The sequence below is a fragment of the Opisthocomus hoazin genome, unplaced genomic scaffold (assembly GCF_030867145.1).
Source record: "Opisthocomus hoazin isolate bOpiHoa1 unplaced genomic scaffold, bOpiHoa1.hap1 HAP1_SCAFFOLD_102, whole genome shotgun sequence".
NCBI classification, from domain to species: domain Eukaryota; kingdom Metazoa; phylum Chordata; class Aves; order Opisthocomiformes; family Opisthocomidae; genus Opisthocomus; species Opisthocomus hoazin.
Genome location: NW_027448981.1, coordinates 152,501 through 165,000, shown reverse-complemented (window position 1 = coordinate 165,000; position 12,500 = coordinate 152,501).

The window sequence follows — 12,500 nt, the reverse complement described above, 5'->3', positions numbered from 1 at the left end:
GGCCCTGGAGAAACCCCTCTTGGAGCCCTCGCTCCAGTCGGCAACGGCCACCGGAGCCTGCGGGCAAGCAGCGGCTTCGCGCGGCTTCTGGCAGTCGGAAGCGCCGTGCGCGATAGGTAGGAGGCAGAACGGCCACGGCCAGGGCCGCCGGGCAACGCCCGAGTCTGCCGGCTGAGCCGCGGGTGACAAGCGTTCGAGTGCCGGCGACCGCCGCCCGTCTCGGCCCGGCCCTGGAGAAACCCCTCTTGGAGCCCTCGCTCCAGTCGGCAACGGCCACCGGAGCCTACGGGCAAGCAGCGGCTTCGCGCGGCTTCTGGCAGTCGGAAGCGCCGTGCGCGATAGGTAGGAGGCAGAACGGCCACGGCCACAGCCGCCGTGCAACGCCCGAGTCTGCCGGCTGAACCGCGAGTAGCTGCAGCGGTTCGATGGCGCTGGTCCGCGAGCGCCAGCCCTCTGCCCTAGTATACGGACAGCGAGGTCCCCGGCCCCGGCGGGCTCGAAGAGAACCGTCTTCCCCCAGCGGGGAGGCGCGCGAGCGCCGCCGACTCTTACCATGACGTAACTGGAGGCAGCGCAAAGCAGCGACCCCTTCGGCAGCTCCGAAGAAGAACCGGGCAAGACGTCTACCTGCCAGAACCGCGGTGGAGCCAAAGTCCCGCCGGAGCGAGGTAGACGAGGCATCCCTTTCCGCCGGCAGCTCCGGCGGCCACATCGGGCACACCGGACCCGGCGGACGGTAAAACGGGTAGACCTGGCCTCCCTGCCGGCAGAACGGGTAGACGAGGCCTCCCTGCCTGGAACCGGGTAGACCTGGCATCCCTGCCGGAAGCGGGTAGACCTGGCATCCCTGCCGGTAAAACGGGTAGACCTGGCCTCCCTGCCGGCAGAACGGGTAGACGAGGCCTCCCTGCCTGGAACCGGGTAGACCTGGCATCCCTGCCGGAAGCGGGTAGACCTGGTCTCCCTGCCGCCAAAACGGGTAGACCTGGCCTCCCTGCCGGCAGAACGGGTAGACCTGGCATCCCTGCCGGCAAAACGGGTAGACCTGGTCTCCCTGCCGGTAAAACGGGTAGACCTGTTCTCCCTGCAGGTAAAACGGGTAGACCTGGCCTCCCTGCCGGTAAAACGGGTAGACCTGGCCTCCCTGCCGGCAGAACGGGTAGACCTGGCATCCCTGCCGGCAAAACGGGTAGACCTGGTCTCCCTGCCGGTAAAACGGGTAGACCTGGTCTCCCTGCAGGTAAAACGGGTAGACCTGTTATCCCTGCCGGCAAAACGGGTAGACCTGGTCTCCCTGCAGCCAGAACGGGTAGACCTGGCATCCCTGCCGGTAAAACGGGTAGACCTGGTCTCCCTGCCGGCAAAAAGGGTAGACCTGTTCTCCCTGCCGCCAGAACGGGTAGACCTGGCCTCCCTGCCGGTAAAACGGGTAGACCTGGTCTCCGTGCAGGTAAAACGGGTAGACCTGGCATCCCTGCCGGCAGAACGGGTAGACCTGGTCTCCCTGCCGCCAGAACGGGTAGACCTGGCATCCCTGCCGGCAAAACGGGTAGACCTGGTCTCCCTGCCGGTAAAACGGGTAGACCTGGCCTCCCTGCAGGTAAAACGGGTAGACCTGTTATCCCTGCCGGCAAAACGGGTAGACCTGGCATCCCTGCCGGCAAAACGGGTAGACCTGGTCTCCCTGCCGGTAAATGGGTAGACCTGGTCTCCCTGCCGCTAGAACGGGTAGACCTGGCCTCCCTGCCGGCAGAACGGGTAGACCTGGCCTCCCTGCCGGTAAAACGGGTAGACCTGGCATCCCTGCAGGTAAAACGGGTAGACCTGGCATCCCTGCCGGCAAAACGGGTAGACCTGGTCTCCCTGCCGGTAAAACGGGTAGACCTGTTCTCCCTGCAGGTAAAACGGGTAGACCTGTTCTCCCTGCCGCCAGAACGGGTAGACCTGGCATCCCTGCCGGCAAAACGGGTAGACCTGGTCTCCCTGCCGGCAAAAAGGGTAGACCTGTTCTCCCTGCCGCCAGAACGGGTAGACCTGGCCTCCCTGCCGGTAAAACGGGTAGACCTGGTCTCCGTGCAGGTAAAACGGGTAGACCTGGCATCCCTGCCGGCAGAACGGGTAGACCTGGTCTCCCTGCCGCCAGAACGGGTAGACCTGGCATCCCTGCCGGCAAAACGGGTAGACCTGGTCTCCCTGCCGGTAAAACGGGTAGACCTGGCCTCCCTGCAGGTAAAACGGGTAGACCTGTTATCCCTGCCGGCAAAACGGGTAGACCTGGCATCCCTGCCGGCAAAACGGGTAGACCTGGTCTCCCTGCAGGTAAATGGGTAGACCTGGTCTCCCTGCCGCTAGAACGGGTAGACCTGGCCTCCCTGCCGGCAGAACGGGTAGACCTGGCCTCCCTGCCGGTAAAACGGGTAGACCTGGCATCCCTGCAGGTAAAACGGGTAGACCTGGCATCCCTGCCGGCAAAACGGGTAGACCTGGTCTCCCTGCCGGTAAAACGGGTAGACCTGTTCTCCCTGCAGGTAAAACGGGTAGACCTGTTCTCCCTGCCGCCAGAACGGGTAGACCTGGCATCCCTGCCGGCAAAACGGGTAGACCTGGTCTCCCTGCCGGTAAATGGGTAGACCTGGTCTCCCTGCAGGTAAATCGGGTAGACCTGTTATCCCTGCCGGCAAAACGGGTAGACCTGGTCTCCCTGCAGCCAGAACGGGTAGACCTGGTCTCCCTGCCGGCAAAACGGGTAGACCTGGTCTCCCTGCCGGCAGAACGGGTAGACCTGGTCTCCCTGCCGGTAAATGGGTAGACCTGGTCTCCCTGCCGGCAATATGGGTAGACCTGGCCTCCCTGCAGCCAGAACGGGTAGACCTGGCATCCCTGCCGGTAAATGGGTAGACCTGGCATCCCTGCCGGTAAAACGGGTAGACCTGGCATCCCTGCCGGCAATACGGGTAGACCTGGTCTCCCTGCCGCTAGAACGGGTAGACCTGGCATCCCTGCCGGTAAAACGGGTAGACCTGGCCTCCCTGCCGGCAATACGGGTAGACCTGGCCTCCCTGCCGGTAAAACGGGTAGACCTGGCATCCCTGCCGGCAGAACGGGTAGACCTGGTCTCCCTGCCGCCAGAACGGGTAGACCTGGCCTCCCTGCAGGTAAAACGGGTAGACCTGGCCTCCCTGCCGGCAGAAGGGGTAGACCTGGCCTCCCTGCCGGCAGAAGGGGTAGACCTGTCCTCCCTGCGGACAGAGCGGGTCGCCCGTGCTGGAGGCCCGTATGCAGGGGTGCCTGCACGGGGTGGGAAGGGCCGGCGGCGGGCTGCCTGTGCTCTCTCAGCCGGGGCGGCGGTGGGGGGGCTTGCGGGGGGTGGCTGGGGTCGGCAGGCCGGCCCTGCCGGAGGCCCGTATGCAGGGGTGCCTGCACGGGGTGGGAAGGGGCGGCGGCGGGGTGCCTGTGCTCTCTCAGCCGGGGCGGCGGTGGGGGGGCTTGTGGGGGGTGGCTGGGGGCGGCAGGCCGGCCGTGCCGGAGGCCCGTATGCAGGGGTGCCTGCACGGGGTGGGAAGGGGCGGCGGCGGGGTGCCTGTGCTGTCTCAGCCGGGGCGGCGGTGGGGGGGCTTGTGGGGGGTGGCTGGGGGCGGCAGGCCGGCCCTGCCGGAGGCCCCTATGCAGGGGTGCCTGCACGGGGTGGGAAGGGCCGGCGGCGGGCTGCCTGTGCTCTCTCAGCCGGGGCGGCGGTGGGGGGGCTTGTGGGGGGTGGCTGGGGGCGGCAGGCCGGCCGTGCCGGAGGCCCGTATGCAGGGGTGCCTGCACGGGGTGGGAAGGGGCGGCGGCGGGGTGCCTGTGCTGTCTCAGCCGGGGCGGCGGTGGGGGGGCTTGTGGGGGGTGGCTGGGGGCGGCAGGCCGGCCCTGCCGGAGGCCCGTATGCAGGGGTGCCTGCACGGGGTGGGAAGGGGCGGCGGCGGGCTGCCTGTGCTCTCTCAGCCGGGGCGGCGGTGGGGGGGCTTGCGGGGGGTGGCTGGGGGCGGCAGGCCGGCCCTGCCGGAGGCCCCTATGCAGGGGTGCCTGCACGGGGTGGGAAGGGCCGGCGGCGGGCTGCCTGTGCTCTCTCAGCCGGGGCGGCGGTGGGGGGGCTTGCGGGGGGTGGCTGGGGGCGGCAGGCCGGCCCTGCCGGAGGCCCGTATGCAGGGGTGCCTGCACGGGGTGGGAAGGGGCGGCGGCGGGCTGCCTCTGCTCTCTCAGCAGGGGCGGCGGTGGGGGGGCTTGCGGGGGGTGGCTGGGGTCGGCAGGCCGGCCCTGCCGGAGGCCCGTATGCAGGGGTGCCTGCACGGGGTGGGAAGGGGCGGCGGCGGGCTGCCTGTGCTCTCTCAGCCGGGGCGGCGGTGGGGGGGCTTGCGGGGGGTGGCTGGGGTCGGCAGGCCGGCCCTGCCGGAGGCCCGTATGCAGGGGTGCCTGCACGGGGTGGGTGGGCCTGCGGCGGGCTGCCTGTGCTCTCTGAGCCGGGGCGGCGGTGGGGGGGGCTTGCGGGGGGTGGCTGGGGTCGGCAGGCCGGCCCTGCCGGAGGCCCGTATGCAGGGGTGCCTGCACGGGGTGGGTGGGCCTGCGGCGGGCTGCCTGTGCTCTCTGAGCCGGGGCGGCGGTGGGGGGGGCTTGCGGGGGGTGGCTGGGGGCGGCAGGCCGGCCCTGCCGGAGGCCCGTATGCAGGGGTGCCTGCACGGGGTGGGAAGGGGCGGCGGCGGGGTGCCTGTGCTCTCTCAGCCGGGGCGGCGGTGGGGGGGCTTGCGGGGGTTGTCTGGGGGCGGCAGGCCGGTCCTGCCGGAGGCCCGTATGCAGGGGTGCCTGCACGGGGTGGGAAGGGGCGGCGGCGGGCTGCCTGTGCTGTCTCAGCCGGGGCGGCGGTGGGGGGGCTTGTGGGGGGTGGCTGGGGGCGGCAGGCCGGCCCGGCCGGAGGCCCGTATGCAGGGGTGCCTGCACGGGGTAGGAAGGGCCGGCGGCGGGGTGCCTGTGCTCTCTCAGCCGAGGCGGCGGTGGGGGGGCTTGTGGGGGGTGGCTGGGGGCGGCAGGCCGGCCCTGCCGGAGGCCCGTATGCAGGGGTGCCTGCACGGGGTGGGAAGGGGCAGCGGCGGGCTGCCTCTGCTGTCTCAGCCGGGGCGGCGGTGGGGGGGCCTGCGGCGGGTGGCTGGGGGCGGCAGGCCGGCCCTGCCGGAGGCCCGTATGCAGGGGTGCCTGCACGGGGTGGGAAGGGCCGGCGGCGGGCTGCCTGTGCTCTCTCAGCCGGGGCGGCGGTGGGGGGGCTTGCGGAGGGGTGGCTGGGGTCGGCAGGCCGGCCCTGCCGGAGGCCCGTATGCAGGGGTGCCTGCACGGGGTGGGAAGGGCCGGCGGCGGGCTGCCTGTGCTGTCTCAGCCGGGGCGGCGGTGGGGGGGCTTGCAAGGGGTGGCTGGGGGCGGCAGGCCGGCCCTGCCGGAGGCCCGTATGCAGGGGTGCCTGCACGGGGTGGGAAGGGCCGGCGGCGGGCTGCCTGTGCTCTCTCAGCCGGGGCGGCGGTGGGGGGGGTTGCGGGGGGTGGCTGGGGGCGGCAGGCCGGCCCTGCCGGAGGCCCGTATGCAGGGGTGCCTGCACGGGGTGGGAAGGGTCGGCGGCGGGCTGCCTGTGCTGTCTCAGTCGGGGCGGCGGTGGGGGGGCTTGCGGGGGGTGGCTGGGGTCGGCAGGCCGGCCCTGCCGGAGGCCCGTATGCAGGGGTGCCTGCACGGGGTGGGTGGGCCTGCGGCGGGCTGCCTGTGCTCTCTGAGCCGGGGCGGCGGTGGGGGGGGCTTGCGGGGGGTGGCTGGGGTCGGCAGGCCGGCCCTGCCGGAGGCCCGTATGCAGGGGTGCCTGCACGGGGTGGGTGGGCCTGCGGCGGGCTGCCTGTGCTCTCTGAGCCGGGGCGGCGGTGGGGGGGGCTTGCGGGGGGTGGCTGGGGTCGGCAGGCCGGCCCTGCCGGAGGCCCGTATGCAGGGGTGCCTGCACGGGGTGGGTGGGCCTGCGGCGGGCTGCCTGTGCTCTCTGAGCCGGGGCGGCGGTGGGGGGGGCTTGCGGGGGGTGGCTGGGGGCGGCAGGCCGGCCCTGCCGGAGGCCCGTATGCAGGGGTGCCTGCACGGGGTGGGAAGGGGCGGCGGCGGGGTGCCTGTGCTCTCTCAGCCGGGGCGGCGGTGGGGGGGCTTGCGGGGGTTGTCTGGGGGCGGCAGGCCGGTCCTGCCGGAGGCCCGTATGCAGGGGTGCCTGCACGGGGTGGGAAGGGGCGGCGGCGGGCTGCCTGTGCTGTCTCAGCCGGGGCGGCGGTGGGGGGGCTTGTGGGGGGTGGCTGGGGGCGGCAGGCCGGCCCGGCCGGAGGCCCGTATGCAGGGGTGCCTGCACGGGGTAGGAAGGGCCGGCGGCGGGGTGCCTGTGCTCTCTCAGCCGAGGCGGCGGTGGGGGGGCTTGTGGGGGGTGGCTGGGGGCGGCAGGCCGGCCCTGCCGGAGGCCCGTATGCAGGGGTGCCTGCACGGGGTGGGAAGGGGCAGCGGCGGGCTGCCTCTGCTGTCTCAGCCGGGGCGGCGGTGGGGGGGCCTGCGGCGGGTGGCTGGGGGCGGCAGGCCGGCCCTGCCGGAGGCCCGTATGCAGGGGTGCCTGCACGGGGTGGGAAGGGCCGGCGGCGGGCTGCCTGTGCTCTCTCAGCCGGGGCGGCGGTGGGGGGGCTTGCGGAGGGGTGGCTGGGGTCGGCAGGCCGGCCCTGCCGGAGGCCCGTATGCAGGGGTGCCTGCACGGGGTGGGAAGGGCCGGCGGCGGGCTGCCTGTGCTGTCTCAGCCGGGGCGGCGGTGGGGGGGCTTGCAAGGGGTGGCTGGGGGCGGCAGGCCGGCCCTGCCGGAGGCCCGTATGCAGGGGTGCCTGCACGGGGTGGGAAGGGCCGGCGGCGGGCTGCCTGTGCTCTCTCAGCCGGGGCGGCGGTGGGGGGGGTTGCGGGGGGTGGCTGGGGGCGGCAGGCCGGCCCTGCCGGAGGCCCGTATGCAGGGGTGCCTGCACGGGGTGGGAAGGGCCGGCGGCGGGCTGCCTGTGCTGTCTCAGTCGGGGCGGCGGTGGGGGGGCTTGCGGGGGGTGGCTGGGGTCGGCAGGCCGGCCCTGCCGGAGGCCCGTATGCAGGGGTGCCTGCACGGGGTGGGTGGGCCTGCGGCGGGCTGCCTGTGCTCTCTGAGCCGGGGCGGCGGTGGGGGGGGCTTGCGGGGGGTGGCTGGGGGTCGGCAGGCCGGCCCTGCCGGAGGCCCGTATGCAGGGGTGCCTGCACGGGGTGGGAAGGGCCGGCGGCGGGCTGCCTGTGCTCTCTCAGCCGGGGCGGCGGTGGGGGGGGTTGCGGGGGGTGGCTGTGGGCGGCAGGCCGGCCCTGCCGGAGGCCCGTATGCAGGGGTGCCTGCACGGGGTGGGAAGGGCCGGCGGCGGGCTGCCTGTGCTCTCTCAGCCGGGGCGGCGGTGGGGGGGGTTGCGGGGGGTGGCTGGGGGCGGCAGGCCGGCCCTGCCGGAGGCCCGTATGCAGGGGTGCCTGCACGGGGTGGGAAGGGCCGGCGGCGGGCTGCCTGTGCTGTCTCAGCCGGGGCGGCGGTGGGGGGGCCTGTGGCGGGTGGCTGGGGGCGGCAGGCCGGCCCTGCCGGAGGCCCGTATGCAGGGGTGCCTGCACGGGGTGAGAAGGGCCGGCGGCGGGCTGCCTGTGCTCTCTCAGCCGGGGCGGCGGTGGGGGGGCTTGCGGGGGGTGGCTGGGGGCGGCAGGCCGGCCCTGCCGGAGGCCCGTATGCAGGGGTGCCTGCACTGGGTGGGAAGGGCCGGCGGCGGGCTGCCTGTGCTGTCTCAGCCGGGGCGGCGGTGGGGGGGCTTGTGGGGGGTGGCTGGGGGCGGCAGGCCGGCCCTGCCGGAGGCCCGTATGCAGGGGTGCCTGCACGGGGTGGGAAGGGCCGGCGGCGGGCTGCCTGTGCTCTCTCAGCCGGGGCGGCGGTGGGGGGGGTTGCGGGGGGTGGCTGGGGGCGGCAGGCCGGCCCTGCCGGAGGCCCGTATGCAGGGGTGCCTGCACGGGGTGGGAAGGGCCGGCGGCGGGCTGCCTGTGCTGTCTCAGTCGGGGCGGCGGTGGGGGGGCTTGCGGGGGGTGGCTGGGGTCGGCAGGCCGGCCCTGCCGGAGGCCCGTATGCAGGGGTGCCTGCACGGGGTGGGTGGGCCTGCGGCGGGCTGCCTGTGCTCTCTGAGCCGGGGCGGCGGTGGGGGGGGCTTGCGGGGGGTGGCTGGGGTCGGCAGGCCGGCCCTGCCGGAGGCCCGTATGCAGGGGTGCCTGCACGGGGTGGGAAGGGGCGGCGGCGGGCTGCCTGTGATCTCTCAGCCGGGGCGGCGGTGGGGGGGGTTGCGGGGGGTGGCTGGGGGCGGCAGGCCGGCCCTGCCGGAGGCCCGTATGCAGGGGTGCCTGCACGGGGTGGGAAGGGCCGGCGGCGGGCTGCCTGTGCTGTCTCAGTCGGGGCGGCGGTGGAGGGGCTTGCGGGGGATGGCTGGGGTCGGCAGGCCGGCCCTGCCGGAGGCCCGTATGCAGGGGTGCCTGCACGGGGTGGGTGGGCCTGCGGCGGGCTGCCTGTGCTCTCTGAGCCGGGGCGGCGGTGGGGGGGGCTTGCGGGGGGTGGCTGGGGGCGGCAGGCCGGCCCTGCCGGAGGCCCGTATGCAGGGGTGCCTGCACGGGGTGGGAAGGGGCGGCGGCGGGGTGCCTGTGCTCTCTGAGCCGGGGCGGCGGTGGGGGGGCTTGCGGGGGGTGGCTGGGGGCGGCAGGCCGGCCCTGCCGGAGGCCCGTATGCAGGGGTGCCTGCACGGGGTGGGAAGGGCCGGCGGCGGGGTTCCTGTGCTCTCTCAGCCGGGGCGGCGGTGGGGGGGCTTGCGGGGGGTGGCTGGGGGCGGCAGGCCGGCCCTGCCGGAGGCCCCTATGCAGGGGTGCCTGCACGGGGTGGGAAGGGCCGGCGGCGGGCTGCCTGTGCTCTCTCAGCCGGGGCGGCGGTGGGGGGGCTTGCGGGGGGTGGCTGGGGGCGGCAGGCCGGCCCTGCCGGAGGCCCGTATGCAGGGGTGCCTGCACGGGGTGGGAAGGGGCGGCGGCGGGCTGCCTGTGCTCTCTCAGCCGGGGCGGCGGTGGGGGGGCTTGCGGGGGGTGGCTGGGGGCGGCAGGCCGGCCCTGCCGGAGGCCCGTTTGCAGGGGTGCCTGCACGGGGGTGGGTTGGGGGGGGCGGCGGGAATTTTTTGGTTTTTGTTGCTTTTTTATTTCTTTTTCCGCTTTTGAAACAGAGACGCCGCCCCGTCCTCGGGCGTTTCAGCCGAGCTGATGGAAAGCGGCGCCCCTTCCCGTCGCTTGCGGGGGGGGGTGGTGCAGGAGGGGGGAGGCGGCGCGCGCCTGAAATTCCCCTCGCCACCCCCCGTTTCCGAGACTTCGCCGTATCTAGTGGAAGGCGCTAAGCTTGGCCGGACTGTCTCGCTGAAGGCTTTCTTACTCTGCATCGGTTCTGACGGTGGGCGAGAAAAAAAAACAAAACCAAAGCAGAGCAGGGAAACAGTTACAAAAAGTTCTTGAGAGCCAGCACCGGCCCGCCCATCGGCAGACGGAGCGGCGCCCGGGGTCAACGAGTGCCACCCTGCTGCTTAGCAACCGGAACCCGAGCCGGCCCGCCCCGCCCACCCGCCGGCAAGGGGCGGGCGCTTCCCCGCGGCAGAAGGGGGAGACAGAGACTGAGAGACGGGGTCGAGGAGCAGGCGGGGAGCCTTGCGCTGAGGTAGGCTGGGGACGGGGCCTCTTTTCCGAGAAGATTGAGGTTTGAGTCGGGGGGGGGGGGGGGGGGGGGCGGCGGCAGGGGCTGCTTGTGCGCTCTCGGCCGGGGCGGCGGTGGGGGGGTGGCGGGGTGGGGGGGGGCAGCGGAGCGGCCGTGCCGGAGGCCCGTATGCAGGGGTGCCCGCACCGGGGGGGGGGTGGGGGGGGGCGGCGGCAGGGGCTGCTTGTGCGCTCTCGGCCGGGGCGGCGGTGGGGGGGGGCTTGCGGGTGGGGGTGCGGCGGCCGGGCTGCCGTGCCGGAGGCCCGTTTGCAGGGGTGCCTGCACGGGGGGAGGTGGGGGGGGGGGGTGGGTGGGGGGGCGGGGCGGCGGGAATTTTTTGGTTTTTGTTGCTTTTTTATTTTTTTTCCGCTTTTGAAACACAGACGCCGCCCCGCCTTCGGGCGTTTCAGCCGAGCTGATAGAAAGCTGCGCCCCTTCCCGTTGCTTGCGGGGGGGGTTGGTGCCGCGGAAGGGGGTGGCGGGGGGGGCGGGAACGGGACGGGGACGGGGACGGGGACGGGGACGGGGACGGGGACGGGGACGGGTCTGGCCGACGGGTCTGGACGACAGCGCCCCCCCGACCCCGCGTCCCGGCCGGCCACCACGTCTACCCGGGACCGGGTCGGCGGGGAGGACAGGTCTACCCGGGACCGGGTCGGCGGGGAGGACAGGTCTACCCGACCGCGCCCGCCCCCGATCCCGAGTCCCGGCCGGCCACCACGTCTACCCGGGACCGGGTCGGCGGGGAGGACAGGTCTACCCGGGACCGGTTCGGCGGGGAGGACAGGTCTACCCGGGACCGGGTCGGCGGGGAGGACCGGTCTACCCGGGACCGGGTCGGCGGGGAGGACAGGTCTACCCGGGACCGGGTCGGCGGGGAGGACAGGTCTACCCGGGACCGGGTCGGCGGGGAGGACCGGTCTACCCGGGACCGGGTCCGCGGGGAGGACCGGTCTACCCGGGACCGGGTCGGCGGGGAGGACAGGTCTACCCGGGACCGGGTCGGCGGGGAGGACAGGTCTACCCGACCGCGCCCGCCCCCGATCCCGAGTCCCGGCCGGCCACCACGTCTACCCGGGACCGGGTCGGCGGGGAGGACAGGTCTACCCGGGACCGGGTCGGCGGGGAGGACAGGTCTACCCGACCGCGCCCGCCCCCGATCCCGAGTCCCGGCCGGCCACCACGTCTACCCGGGACCGGGTCGGCGGGGAGGACCGGTCTACCCGGGACCGGTTCGGCGGGGAGGACAGGTCTACCCGGGACCGGGTCGGCGGGGAGGACCGGTCTACCCGGGACCGGGTCGGCGGGGAGGACAGGTCTACCCGGGACCGGGTCGGCGGGGAGGACAGGTCTATCCGGGACCGGGTCGGCGGGGAGGACAGGTCTACCCGGGACCGGGTCGGCGGGGAGGACAGGTCTACCCGGGACCGGGTCGGCGGGGAGGACAGGTCTACCCGGGACCGGGTCGGCGGGGAGGACCGGTCTACCCGGGACCGGGTCCGCGGGGAGGACAGGTCTACCCGGGACCGGTTCGGCGGGGAGGACAGGTCTACCCGGGACGGGGTCGGCGGGGAGGACCGGTCTACCCGGGACCGGGTCGGCGGGGAGGACAGGTCTACCCGGGACCGGGTCGGCGGGGAGGACAGGTCTACCCGGGACCGTGTCGGCGGGGAGGACCGGTCTACCCGGGACCGGGTCCGCGGGGAGGACCGGTCTACCCGGGACCGGGTCGGCGGGGAGGACAGGTCTACCCGGGACCGGGTCGGCGGGGAGGACAGGTCTACCCGACCGCGCCCGCCCCCGATCCCGAGTCCCGGCCGGCCACCACGTCTACCCGGGACCGGGTCGGCGGGGAGGACAGGTCTACCTGGGACCGGGTCGGCGGGGAGGACAGGTCTACCCGACCGCGCCCGCCCCCGATCCCGAGTCCCGGCCGGCCACCACGTCTACCCGGGACCGGGTCGGCGGGGAGGACCGGTCTACCCGGGACCGGTTCGGCGGGGAGGACAGGTCTACCCGGGACCGGGTCGGCGGGGAGGACCGGTCTACCCGGGACCGGGTCGGCGGGGAGGACAGGTCTACCCGGGACCGGGTCGGCGGGGAGGACAGGTCTATCCGGGACCGGGTCGGCGGGGAGGACAGGTCTACCCGGGACCGGGTCGGCGGGGAGGACAGGTCTACCCGGGACCGGGTCGGCGGGGAGGACAGGTCTACCCGGGACCGGGTCGGCGGGGAGGACCGGTCTACCCGGGACCGGGTCCGCGGGGAGGACAGGTCTACCCGGGACCGGTTCGGCGGGGAGGACAGGTCTACCCGGGACGGGGTCGGCGGGGAGGACCGGTCTACCCGGGACCGGGTCGGCGGGGAGGACAGGTCTACCCGGGACCGGGTCGGCGGGGAGGACAGGTCTACCCGGGACCGTGTCGGCGGGGAGGACCGGTCTACCCGGGACCGGGTCCGCGGGGAGGACCGGTCTACCCGGGACCGGGTCGGCGGGGAGGACAGGTCTACCCGGGACCGGGTCGGCGGGGAGGACAGGTCTACCCGACCGCGCCCGCCCCCGATCCCGAGTCCCGGCCGGCCACCACGTCTACCCGGGACCGGGTCGGCGGGGAGGACAGGTCTACCTGGGACCGGGTCGGCGGGGAGGACAGGTCTACCCGACCGCGCCCGC